This window comes from Triturus cristatus, chromosome 6 (assembly GCF_964204655.1).
Source record: "Triturus cristatus chromosome 6, aTriCri1.1, whole genome shotgun sequence".
Taxonomy (NCBI): Eukaryota; Metazoa; Chordata; class Amphibia; order Caudata; family Salamandridae; genus Triturus; species Triturus cristatus.
In genome coordinates this window covers 1,827,762,509-1,827,775,734 of record NC_140589.1, presented here as the reverse complement: position 1 = coordinate 1,827,775,734, position 13,226 = coordinate 1,827,762,509, and the positions used below count along the sequence as shown (strand labels likewise).

General features: G+C 43.4%; 1 protein-coding gene and 1 long non-coding RNA gene across 8 annotated transcripts in view; one reads left to right on the top strand and one right to left on the bottom strand.

Moving 5' to 3' along the window:
• DNMT3A (DNA methyltransferase 3 alpha) overlaps positions 1–13,226 on the bottom strand; it is a 1,939,932-nt gene that overhangs the window by 1,849,616 nt on the left and 77,090 nt on the right. The window lies entirely within an intron of this gene.
• On the top strand, positions 1,697–10,366 carry LOC146822116 (uncharacterized). Its single transcript, XR_014962810.1, has 3 exons — positions 1,697–2,114; positions 3,371–3,503; positions 7,946–10,366. It is a non-coding gene; the product is annotated as an uncharacterized LOC146822116 (long non-coding RNA).

Below are 13,226 nucleotides of genomic sequence, written 5' to 3'. Positions count from 1 at the left end.
CTCTTTCTTTACTTCTGTTTGTAATGATTTTTTTATTAATCAACAATAAAGAATTTCATTTAGATACCGGCTACGTCACTTTACGGAAGTGATCTGTCACATTAATCATACCGAGAGCCAGCAGGCTAATGTTAATAAAAAAAATATTTTAAAATCTCAATGATACAAAATAAAAAATAAATCGATACCTATCTTTAAAATGAACATTAAGATTCCCAAGAATTGTAAAATTGGGATATTTTACAATAAATGGGGACAGGGACTCCGTTATCCTGGAAATCCAGTTACCACCTGGGCCTGGAGGACGATAAATCAGGGTCTCCGACAATGAGAAGCTTTTAGTGAGAGCAAGGGAGAACAACACAGCTTTACATTCTGAAATCATAAGTCTTTCCATTGTCCATGCATACTGTGTTCTAAAAACAATTGCAAACCCCCCCCCCCCCCCCCCCCACTTTTCTCCGAGCGATCCGCTCTAAGAATACCCCAGCCTGAAGGTAATGAGGATCTGATGTCAGGTAATGAGGCCTCATTAAACCAAGTTTCTTTTAGAAACAGGGCATCTGGGGCTTGGTCATTTAAGAAGTTAAAAATATCAAACTGATGTTTACCGAATGAGCACCAGTTGAAGCTAAAGAATTTAAAATGCGCAGCCTTGGGCGGGGGCAGGGAATTACTTGAAGGGGGCGCGGAGGGAATCCTTAGTATGCAAGATTACACAAAGGTCCTGGTGTGCAAAGTTGCAATGTGGGCACTTTGGGCCCGATTCTGATGCGGTTTGGAAAGCTTCCCAACCTAATGTGTGTGGGAATGGTTTCCGACCCAATCAGATCGGGAGAGTCCAACCAATCGAGTACGATGCAACCAGATGCTTCCAGATACAATTTGGTTGGACTCCCATTGACTTCAATGGGAGCCTTTGTTCCGACCGAATGCATAGGCTCCTATTGTAGAAAGGGGTGGCTGGGGTAAATTGGACACCCCCTGGTGACTGCCACACTGTGCATGGCTGCTAAGGGGGGACCCATGGGTACCCCCACAGGCCCGATTGGGAAAGATCCAGGGGGGCCCACTACGGGCCCCCAAAGTCTGATTCAGACCACAGATTCGAGTCAGACGGCACTATTCGGAAACGCTGTCCAAATCCAGCATCATAATCGGTCGTTCATGAAACGCGGCTCGTAGAGACGTACGATTCTGCTCCGTATATGGCTCGGTCATCCCAAATGCCATCAGGTTCGGATTGGGATAGTCCTAATGTTGTAAATTGGCTGCAATTGGATTAGCATTAGCGGAATCCATCTGGTATTTAGAGGCTATCTTGTCCATTTTCTGGAATCCATTTGTATTTCTGGCAGCCATTTTGTTTGCCATGTGCTCACCATGTGCTTTGTCCTCCTTTAGTGTTAACTGCTCTTGTAATCTGCCTAGAAACAAACTATATTTAGTATCTTCTACCTTCACACATGCCCAGTTGAGTTTACAGCTGTTAGTAGTATGTAACTGTCAGGATGTGTTTACTAGCATTGGCAAACTGTTAACTCCTCCTACTTGTCGACTGTGCAGTTTCTGTATGACCATCTATGTGCATAACTCTTCTCATGTGTACTTGTACCGCCTTTTTTCAGCCCCTGTGTGGGTATAAAAGGACCATGCTCTTTCTGTTCAGTGTGCTACTTCACTCAATACCGAAGGGTGTTGTGTGAATGTAGTTCCACCTCATGAGGTTTATTAAACTTTGTATTTTCTATTCCAGTTTCTGTGCCAACTTCTTCCTATTGGTCTGAGGACTCTGTGCAGAGAAGGGCGAACCCCTTGCACTGGTAGGCCTAGCTGAGGTCCACTTCTACAAATTGGCGCCCAACCACTGTGGCTCATCGGCGACTCGGATGCCCAAAGGATTGGTCGCGACGAAGGATTGGAATCTCGCACTGGACGCAATCGCTGCCCGATGAGACCCGAGTCTTGGCAACCACGGCGTTTTTCCTTTCTTTCTGATCTACCATCCAGGTGGTGCCAGTCCTCGACTGAGATCTCTTCTGTTGCTTCGCCGTGCAGTGACCATTTGGTCGATTTTAGAACTTGGCAGTTGGAACCTGGACACCAAGTGATTGGTAAGTGTCCTTCTGCGGCGCTTGCTGTTGGTTTTGATGCCTGGGATTGGTAAGGTAGTTTAGTAACACTTACTGTGGCTTTTGGATTTCGGAATTTGTGTTGGCCAACTTGGTTTGTTATGAGATTTATATATGGATTGCAATCTATATAGGCAGGTAATGAGGAGAATTTTCTCTATTTGAATTGATTTGAATGGCACATCGTACTAAAGGTACCTTAAGTGCTACTTTGATTATAATACTGCATATTCTGCACTATTTTTGGCATGCCTGTTTTTAGCACACTTCGTAGGATGTGTTGCTTTTGTAGTGGTACCAATTTGAGACTCGAAGCACAACCGGAGCGCACACCTAATAGGGATATGTATATTAAACTCTTCAGTGCCCATGACGAGCTGGACTCGTCATGGGCCGCGGTAGCGCTGTGCCCATGACGAGTCCAGCTCGTCATAGACCCCGCCCGCTAATGCAACGGCCGGCACAGGGTGGGGAAAGGGGCGGGCACTGAAGGGGTTAAGCATGGTCTTCCTTCTATAATGTACAGCACATTATGGAATAAATACACTTGTAAGGATCCTGAGTTGCGTTGGCCTATGTATGGGTCATTTGATTTACGAAAGATTGAGTATGTGGAACAATGTCTGTGTAAACGAAAGACTAGGCAAGATATGTTTGATTGTGTACGAATGTGGGAGAAAGAAGTGCGTGAACGAATGAAGCGTGAGCAAGTCTTGATTGAAAAAGAACAGCGAAAGAACATTTATGTGAAAGCATTAGAGCTGAAGAACAAAGAAATAAAATTGTTAAAAGAGAGAGAAGATAGGGAGCTCAATTTACAGGTAACAGGCCAATACGCTGTCCGGCAGCCCCTTTATCCTATACTTAATAAACCACAAGATGATTTCTTATTATTAGATCGTCCTCCACCTCCGTATACTGTTCCTTCTGCCCCTCATGAGTCAGATGAGGACTCTAGTTCGGAGGAACACAAGACACGAGAAACTCGTTCTATGTTGACCGCTGCGCGTTCGACCCAGCTTAGATCTGCTGCTCGTAAAGCAGTTCGTAGCATTGCCCCCGCCTCTGAACTTCTAGCTAGTATGAAAGGGTGGCAGGAAAGGGAGCAGCTGTATTTTACTGAGGTGTTTGCCGCAGAGGTCCTTGAGCTGTTTAGGAAATATTCTGAGGAGTTAGAGCCCGACGATGTAGCAGTTAATTGTAAGCAAATGCGTGATGTTCTTTTTGTTTTCCCCCAGGTGAATGATACAATCAGGCGTTTGGTTAAACTGCGTATTGATGCAGTCCGTTTGCGAGAGGAGAAAAAGGCTGCAGACGTAGCTGCTCAGACATCTCAGACCGGCATGGCACAAGCTTCTATCTCCGGAACAGGTAAGACTATGATAGTTCATGCGAAACCTATGCGGGAGGCCGCGCCTTTGTATGTTCCTCCTAAAGGACAGGGTACAAGTGATGATAAGGCCTCTATCGATGCAAAGGGTTATTTTATTTATAATTGGGTTTACACTCCTTGGAATAGGACGGATGTCATGGCACTTAAAACTGCATTGCCTGATCCGCGGAAAAATCCAGCCGCTTTTTATGAGGAAGTTGAGGGTGTTATTAGCTCTTGTACTATGACTTTGCCTGATATTGATTTATTTTTCGGATTGATTTTACCGCCTGATATGTGGAGAACTGTTCGTAAAATTGATGATCGTGCAGCTTTTGGGGCATTATGGAAAGACTTAGAACAAATGGATGTAGAAAGGGAACCCGCACAGAAGCCATGTCAGTTAATTGTAGATCTTCCCGCAGCTATATTAGTTAAGTTAAAAACGATTATTCCCCCTAAAAAGATCGATTGGACTGTTTTAGCATCTTGTAAGCAAAAGGCAGATGAATCGGTCTCTGATTTCTTTACACGCTTTGAAGAAGCATTCCACGATTTTAGTGGTCAGTCATTGACAGATGACACAGACAGACATCTGTTTCTCGATAAATATGTCGCAAACCTGTTGCCAGTAATAGCTAGTCGCCTAAAAGCCAGTCAGAGTTCATGGACTACCTCTTCCCCGGTTTCTCTCTTGAGTATGGCTCAGTATTATGAACACCAGGAATTAGAAGCACAGGGTAATGAGGATAAGAAGACTAAAGAATTAAAAACGAAGGTTATGTTGGCTCAGGCTTATGGTCCGCCTTTTAGAGGTAGTGATAGAGGTGGACGTGGATCTTACGGTTCATTTTTCCCTTCTTATACTCGTTCGAATTTGTCTGCTGACCAGTGCGCGTACTGTAAGAAATTTAGGCATTGGGCTTCCGATTGTCCAGCACTGTGTGCTCAGCAGTGTCCACGTGGTCGGGGACAAATGAGAAATCATTCAGGATATTCAGGGCCTAGAGGAAGCACAGGTGATCGTGCTAGGTTTGATGCTAATATACGTGGGCAGAATGGGTTTAACACTTTTGATAGAAGGAACCAATATCAAATGTCTGACTATATGCCGTGTGATTCTCAAGATTCTGCTTATGCATAGGATTGCCTAGGATGGGGTAAGGAATCAGTTGAAGTTCCAGTAGATCAGAGGGGTCCCTATGTCACAGCGAATGTTTTGGGTTCTACTGATCAGTTTCTGGTTGATACAGGAGCTACTCGTAGCGCCTTGTCTAAACAATTGGTTCCAAGGGCTCCCCTGTCTGGCTTAACCATTACATCGATAGGTTTCGATGCAACCCCTTCCCTTAGCCCATTGTCACAACCACTTGCATTCCATGTGGATAAATTTACTGCTCCGTGTCCATTTTTGCTTTCCCCAAATACACCAGACAATATTGTAGGTCTTGATATGCTCAAGTATTTCAGGGCTACGATTCGATGTTCTCCAGAAGGTGTACGTGTTATCTTGAATGACAACCATCCTGTGATGGAGAGAGCTTGTCTTGTCAAAGAGGATATTGCATTAGCTTCACTCCCTAGTACTTTGTGGGCTACTTCAGACACCGATGTAGGGCAAATGGTTATTCCACCGGTACACATTAGTGTCAAGGAGGGCGCTGTGCTGCCACGTTTGCCTCAATACAAAATTTCGCAGGAAGGTGAAGAAGCACTCATACGTATTGTCCATGATCTCATTGAAGTGGGGGTTGTTGAGGAAGTTCCTTACAATGTTTGTAACAGTCCGATTCTTCCTATTCTGAAAAAGGATACTGACACTGGGATTTACCGATTCATTATTGATTTGCGAGAAGTTAATAAGATTGTAGTACCACAATACCCCGTGGTTTCTGACATAACGACACTTCTTACTTTGGTTCCTCCGACAGCAACTACATTCTCTGTGATAGACTAGAAGAATGCTTTTTTTTCGATCCCTATTCATCCTGATAGCCGATATTTGTTCGGTTTCACTTTGAATAATCGATCGTATAGATTTTGTAGAGTTCCTCAAGGCTACACTGAGAGTCCTAGTATTTACAGTCAAGCATTAAAAAGACAACTTGATTCTTTTGTTTTGCCTGAAGGTGTGGCTCTCATACAATATGTCGATGACATCTTGTTGGCAGCCGATACCCCTGAACAGTGTGAAAAATGTACTTTGTCCTTGCTATCTTTTCTTGCTTCCCATCATCACAAAGTCTCACGAAAGAAATTGCAATATTGTAGACCGAAGGTAACCTACTTAGGTCACCTTCTCTCTAAGGAGGGCCGTGCACTCACACCAGATTGCATTCAAGCTATTTTAGACACACCAGTGCCCCGTACTCAGAAAGATGTCCGTGCATTCCTTCGTCTTACTTCTTTTTGTAGGCAATGGATATTAGGATTTTCGCATATTGTTAAACCCTTGCTAGTACTTTTGACTAAAGATACTCCAATGCCCCTCCCATGGACAGATGAATGTGAGACTGCTTTCCGACAGTTACGACAAGCCCTTTGTTCAGCACCAGTGTTAGGTACTCCAGATTATACGAAGCCTTTTACTCTATATGTACATGAGAAAGATGGATGCGCATTGTCAGTTTTAGTGCAGACACACGGTGACAAACAGCGTCCCTGTGCATATTTTTCAGCAGTACTTGATCCTGTTGCTCGTGCGTTACCTGGATGCTTCCGTTCAGTTGCAGCAACAGCTGTGTCAATACGTCAGAGTGAAGGGATAGTTTTGTCACATAAGCTGTTGGTGCTAGTACCCCATGCGGTTGGTGCCCTTTTAAATCAGACGAAGACGCAGCATTTAACTAGTGCTCGTCTGACAGGATACGAATTGACATTGTTGGCCCCTCACATTACACTAAAGAGATGTGCGATACTAAACCCAGCCACTTTGTTGCCATACCCGGTGACTCAGTCTCAGTCACAGGAGTCTCATGATTGTATATTCCTTACTGAGGAACAGACAAAGGGTCGTGTCGATTTGCAAGACACGCCCCTTTCAAGAGTTAATGGGGAACTATGGGTTGATGGGTCCTGTTTGAAGTTACCAGATGGTACGTCAGCTGCATATGCAATTACAACACTTCAGACGGTAGTTGAGACAGCTTGTATTCCACAGAAGTCAGCTCAAGCAGCTGAGCTAATAGCTTTGACACGAGCGTGTGAACTTAGTATTGACTTATCTGTGAACATTTATACAGATAGCCGCTATGCGTTCGGAGTGGCTCATGATTTTGGGCTACTCTGGAAGGAGAGGGGCTTTATTGCATCCCACGGGGTGCAAATAATGCATGGAGAATTAGTACATAATCTCTTGACTGCTTTAACATACCCGAAGAGAATAGCAATTGTTAAATGTAGCGCACATAAGAAAGTAATTGATAAGATAGGACAAGGCAATGCTTTTGCAGACCAAACAGCCCGTGAAACTGCCATGCAGCGAAGCACCACGTCTATGTACGTAGTGAAGTGACAGGCTGAACGTTGGCATGATACCAGACAGGAAGTGCTAGATATGCAGAGCTCTGCTTCTGCAGAAGAAATTGAGCAATGGTCTAAGGAGGGAACATTGGATGATGAGGGCTGTTGGAGGAATAAAGAGATGAGCAAGTGGAGATTGCCGACAGCCTATTTACAACCTATGATTCATATGGCACATGGGCCGGCACATGTTGGCGCCTCCTCTATAACGAAATTGCTCACGCAAGTTTGGGAGCATCCAGAAATTGTCGGCACAGCTAAAACGATGGTGCAGTCTTGTCTGATTTCTCTTCAGCATAATCCTGGTAAAGGGACACAAACTCCTACAGGAGGGTTTGCTACGCCAACCGCACCTTTTGAAGTTTTGCAAATGGATTACATCCAGCTTGAGCGCTGTAATAACTTAAAGTATGTTTTGGTAGTGGTATGTGCCTTTAGTAAATGGATAGAGGCATACCCTACGAAGGACAATACAGCTCTCACTACAGCAAAGGTGCTTTTGAAGGAATTTTTCCCTAGATTTGGTGTTTGTAAACTTTTATGGAGTGATAACGGACCCCATTTCTTTGGGCAAGTTGCCGAATATGTCCTGAAGGGGTTGGGGATAAAGCAGAAGTTCCACGCTGCTTTCCATCCACAATCAGCAGAGTTAGTGGAAAGGTATAACGCCACACTTAAATTAAAACTGGCGAAAATACTGGCTTCCATGAATTGGCCAGATGCATTACCTTTGGCACTGTTGTCCATTAGATCAGTGCCACATTCGCGATCTGGTCTTACACCATATGAGGTGGTGTTTGGAAGGCCTATGAACATTTGGGGAATTCCTAAACCACGCCCCATACATGATGTACCATGTGTGTTGATGAGTGACTACCTATCACAATTGACTGACAGTTTGGTTTCTATTCATCAACAGGTTCGAGAAGCTCTTCCTGATAGGTCTGCAGGTGAAGGCCATGGACTTTGACCTGGAGACCAGGTGATGATCCGATCATTCCAGAGGTCGAGCAGCTTGGAACCGAGGTGGCGCGGCCCGGAGCAGGTGCTCCTTTCAACGAGAACTGCGGTCCGAGTGACGAACAGAAGGAACTGGGTGCACTCCACCCACTGCAAGAAAGTGCAGTCTACCTTGGTGGATCCTGTTGCTTTAATCGACCATCGAGACATCCTGGATACAGAGAGAGGCCAAGCCATATCACCTGACGAACCTGAGGAAGTCTTCCCGGACCACACAATTCCTGGAGTATCTCGATACCAACAGACAACGGAAAGAGCCTGCATTGCTGAAATAGACTGGTTGAGCAACCTCCCTGGGTTAGTGAAACGGAATGCCGATGTGGCAAGGGGGGAGGATCAGTCTTGTATAGTGTAGCGACACCCGTCTTGACCCTCGGTGAAGAAATCAATGGCTGCCCAGGGATAAGAGCTCCAACGATTGTTTTCAACAATAAGCTGATCATGTCCACAATGAGATCAACTGTTGCCAAGAGAAAGATCATTTGTGCTATAGGGTTTGTTGTTGCTATGGTGGCTGTAGCAGTAATACCCTGGTTCGTTGAGAAAGTGGCTTCTGCTCAAGAACTTTTGATCGCCACTACTCCAGTATCAGTTGAACACCACTACTTTACGCTTCCCTACCATGAGCAGAAGCATCGACAATCCTACTTAAATAATACCTTTATCCAGATGTTGCATCATACTCATAATGCCACAAATACTACCAACTGTTGGGTGTGTGGGATGATACCTGCACATCAAAAGAAAGGAGGAACACCTTTTATTCCTCTTCCCTTTTCTCATAATGGTTCTTGTTCAAGCTTGGTATGCGCTTTTGTTTGCATCTGGAAGACGCACAGTAGGCGGGCTTCTTTTTCGCCTTAATAAAGTATGCTACCAAGATAAAGATGGTTATCCTCAAGCCAAAGGGACCAAATGGGAATGGGAAGAGTATCAACCGGACAATATTTCAACGCCATATATCTTTACAAATATGAGAACTTTTACCAGTAATAAACAATTTGTGATTTCTGTTACCAGAGCTAAAGCAGATTTATGTGTAAGCAGTATTGGAAGAATTCCAGTGGGGAAAAGCGAATGTACTGTAATTCTGTCTATTGAAGGTATAAACAATAGCACTTTCATAGCCTCACACAATACTTATTTTATCTGTGGTAGCCACGGATATTATCAACTACCTGCTGAGTGGTCAGGCGTGTGCTATGTGTCCTTTCTATTGCCCCCTGTGTTTCTGGCACCTGCATCATATCACCGGGACCTAAAATTATTTAACGATATCTCTAGAAATAGATACAAGAGGACAATAAGTACTGACGAAGTAGACCAAACGGATACCACTCTGCAACAATATGTCGATTTTAATTTAGGTTTGTTCTCCTTTGTGGGTGCTGCATTAAACAGTAGGAAAGTAAGACGATTAACTAGAGTTGTGGAAGCTGTTACCAATCAGACAGCTATGGCACTTGGGAACATTACGGAGGAGCTGCAAATTGCAAGGATTGTAGCTCTCCAGAACCGAATGGTCCTAGATGTGGTTCTGGCTGATCGAGGTGGTGCATGTCGCATCATCGGTAGCAGCTGTTGCGTATTCAAACCGGATCACTCACCTTCAGTATATGACGCAATATCAAAGCTGCATAAGATTGCTGCAGAAATTCATCCAGAGACTGGTACTTGGACTTTGGCTGGATGGTTTTGGACTCTCGTTTCTGCTTGGGGCTGGAAGTTACTAACTATCCTGTGTATAATTATTACGATACTTTTTACATGCTGTGTATGTATCCAATGTGGTCCAATGCTTTGCTCCATTTGCATTTCTGTCTGTATACCTGTCAAAAGGAATATTGCAGAGACAAAGGCCCAACAAATGTTGAATAAAGAAGTGGCCGAAATAATGCTAATAGATGTACGGGATGCATATTTAGATTACCCCAGAGGAACAGATGTCTTCAGCTAATGCTAAAAGGGTCGTCTGTTGTAAATTGGCTGCGATTGGATTAGCATTAGCGGAATCCATCTGGTATTTAGAGGCTATCTTGTCCATTTTCTGGAATCCATTTGTATTTCTGGCAGCCATTTTGTTTGCCATGTGCTCACCATGTGCTTTGCCTCCTTTAGTGTTAACTGCTCCTGTAATCTGCCTAGAAACAAACTATATTTAGTATCTTCTACCTTCGCACATGCCCAGTTGAGTTTACAGCTGTTAGTAGTATGCAACTATCAGGATGTGTTTACTAGCATTGGCAAACTGTTAACTCCTCCTACTTGTTGACTGTGCAGTTTCTGTATGACCATCTATGTGCATAACTCTTCTCATGTGTACTTGTACCGCCTTTTTTCAGCCCCTGTGTGGGTATAAAAGGACCATGCTCTTTTTGTTCAGTGTGCTACTTCACTCAATACCGAAGGGTGCTGTGTGAATGTAGTTTCACCTCATGAGGTTTATTAAACTTTGTATTTTCTATTCCAGTTTCTGTGCCAACTTCTTCCTATTGGTCTGAGAACTCTGTGCAGAGAAGGGCGAACCCCTTGCACTAGTAGGCCTAGCTGAGGTCCACTTCTACACTAATGCCTAACTCGCATCGTACTTGGTCAATCGGAAACCTTTCCGAGTAGGTCAGAAAGTAACATTCCCGATCTGATTTGGACGGAGCAAATGCCGTTAGGAGGCTTTCCTATAACCACATCGGAATCAGGCCTTTAATCTCCACTCTAATAGGGTCCAAATGGAAGACGCAGGACCCTAGCTAAGGAGGGTGGAGGGCTTGAAGTCAAGCGACAGTAGAAGAGATCATATCTGGATAGCCTTGACAAGCATTCTGGCCTCTGGACCCGTTCGGGCGCAGACGGGCTTGCCTTAGGCGTGCCCGCTGCACGTGTCTGAGCCACGCTGCAATTAAATAGGCAGGTCGGGCGGGAGTGATGAGGAACAAAAAAACACTCTAGCACTAACCGCTTGTGTAGAGTATCCACCCAGATGAAATTCGAATTCACCAAAAATGTAATTCACTTTTTCCCAACTCCTAACCCAAACACAGTACACATATTCACAGTGCCAAAAATCAGGTAGTTTACATTTTGAAAAATAAAATTAGCGTGCTCCGAGTACCATTTGAGTGTCGTAATTACATAGGCAGTCTGGGCAGGAAGGATGAGGAAGAATAAAACACTAGAGCGCCAACTGCTCGTGTAGAGTATCTGCCAAGATGAAATAAGATTTTACCAACAATTTAATTCACTTTTCCCCCCTATTCCAATCCCCAACACAGTACATAGATTCAAAGTTCTAAATATCAATAGATTTGCATTTTGATAATCCTTTTTAACCATCTTATGAGAGGCAGAATGGTTTTACCAGCTGTACTTTTGTGTATATTTATAACTTTTTGACTATATGCTTGGGGGTTTCCTTGCGGGAAAGCTAATAGAGAATGGTGATTCTCCAAATGTAATGCAAAGAGAATCAAGATTTCATTAAAGAAACGGAGGCTAACATTATGCATACGTCTTTTAATGCTACTCAACTGCAGCAACTGTAAAGAATGTTCAACATAAACAATCTTCACAGTCCATAAATAATCAATGCTTAGAAAACTCGTCCTCTTTAAATGCAGTCTAAACCTCTATCCTACGTCTCTTCTTCTTTTCCATCCGCTGTCTTCTGTCCTCCTTTTATCCTATCAACGAAGATTCTATGAGAATAACAAAATGTCACTTAAATCAAATTAAATACAATGTTCCTCTATAATCAGCTTTCTTAATTATTCTCCTTCTCTACTTAAACCACCTTATTTAAATAAAATTCATAGTTCCTGCTCGTTCCTTATACCATCACTAATTGTACTCCCTGTTGCTTGCCTCTCCTCCTCTCCTTGTTATCTTAGAAACTTTGTACCATTTCCTCTTTTTCTTTTAAACTGGGTCGAGGAGGGCGGGATAATGTTAGCCTCAGTGTCTTTAATTAAATCTTGAGTCTCTTTGCATTACTTTTGGAGATTCGCCATTTCATTTCAAGACTGGAGGCTACCATTATGCATGTTGAAAGCACTTCAACACCACATTTGACACATGCTTTAATGGCCGAAAATAATGCTTTGCAAATGTCCCCGCATTTGACCAATCAGCAGCTTTCAGAATTTCTTCCAATCGACCACCTGCCATGTACAACTTACTTGCCATCGCACCCTTCAAAGAATATGCTTTAAATTTAACAATATAAATTCCTTCTTCCTAAATAATATCTTTTACCCATCTTGCAATAGTCCCTGAACTCACTGCATTATGTGGTTTTACTTAAGAAATTAATAATTGTTCTACTCCATGAGCTCTATGCTCCATCATCCTTTTCTCATATTCCCGCAGACAATCAACTACACATAACTTTTGATTTTCAGGAAATCTAGGATAAAAGACTCACTCTGACATAGTCTTAGGTCTCTTCCATATTTCAAAAAGCACTCCATCTAGATTATATATCCTACTACTTACCTCCAAAGCCTTAACGTCTGAACAGCACCTGCATGATATCAGGCATAAAAGAGCTGCCAACTTCTCTGAAATCCTTTTGGAGTCCAAACACCTATTTAGTGTGCAATCCAGGAATAATTTTAAAACCTTATTCACATCACACAGTACATCGTAGTGTGCCCTGGGAGGTCTTCGCAACCTCATACTTTTCAAAATCCTACAAACTAAAACTCTTCTACCAACTGTTCTTCCATACACCTGTAATTGACACGCAGAAACTGCTGATCTGTAACAATTTAAAGGCCTGTAACTTAGTCCTTCCTCGAACTTTTCTAGTAAAAAATGTACTACCTCTACAACAGGTAACTCCACGGGATCCAAACGCCTTTCCAGGCAACTACTTTCCCAGATTCTCCTTATTCCGTTATACCTATTCCTGGTTCCTGTAGTCCAAGTTTCCGCCAGTAACTCTGAAGCCCTACATGGAAGTCCCTGCAGACTTCTGTTTCTCCTGACACCTTCAAAACAAGTAGGTTCAACACACCCTCCTGTACCAACGGATGCTCTAATTCATCTCCATTCTTCAAAAGTCCTTCTCTTTTGGAATCAAAAAAGGTACCACACACGCCATCTTCAGCACTGCTGGAATCCATACCCGAGAAACCCAAAATGGAGTCACCAAGACTATTTGACATCTCTCCTCTCGCACTTTC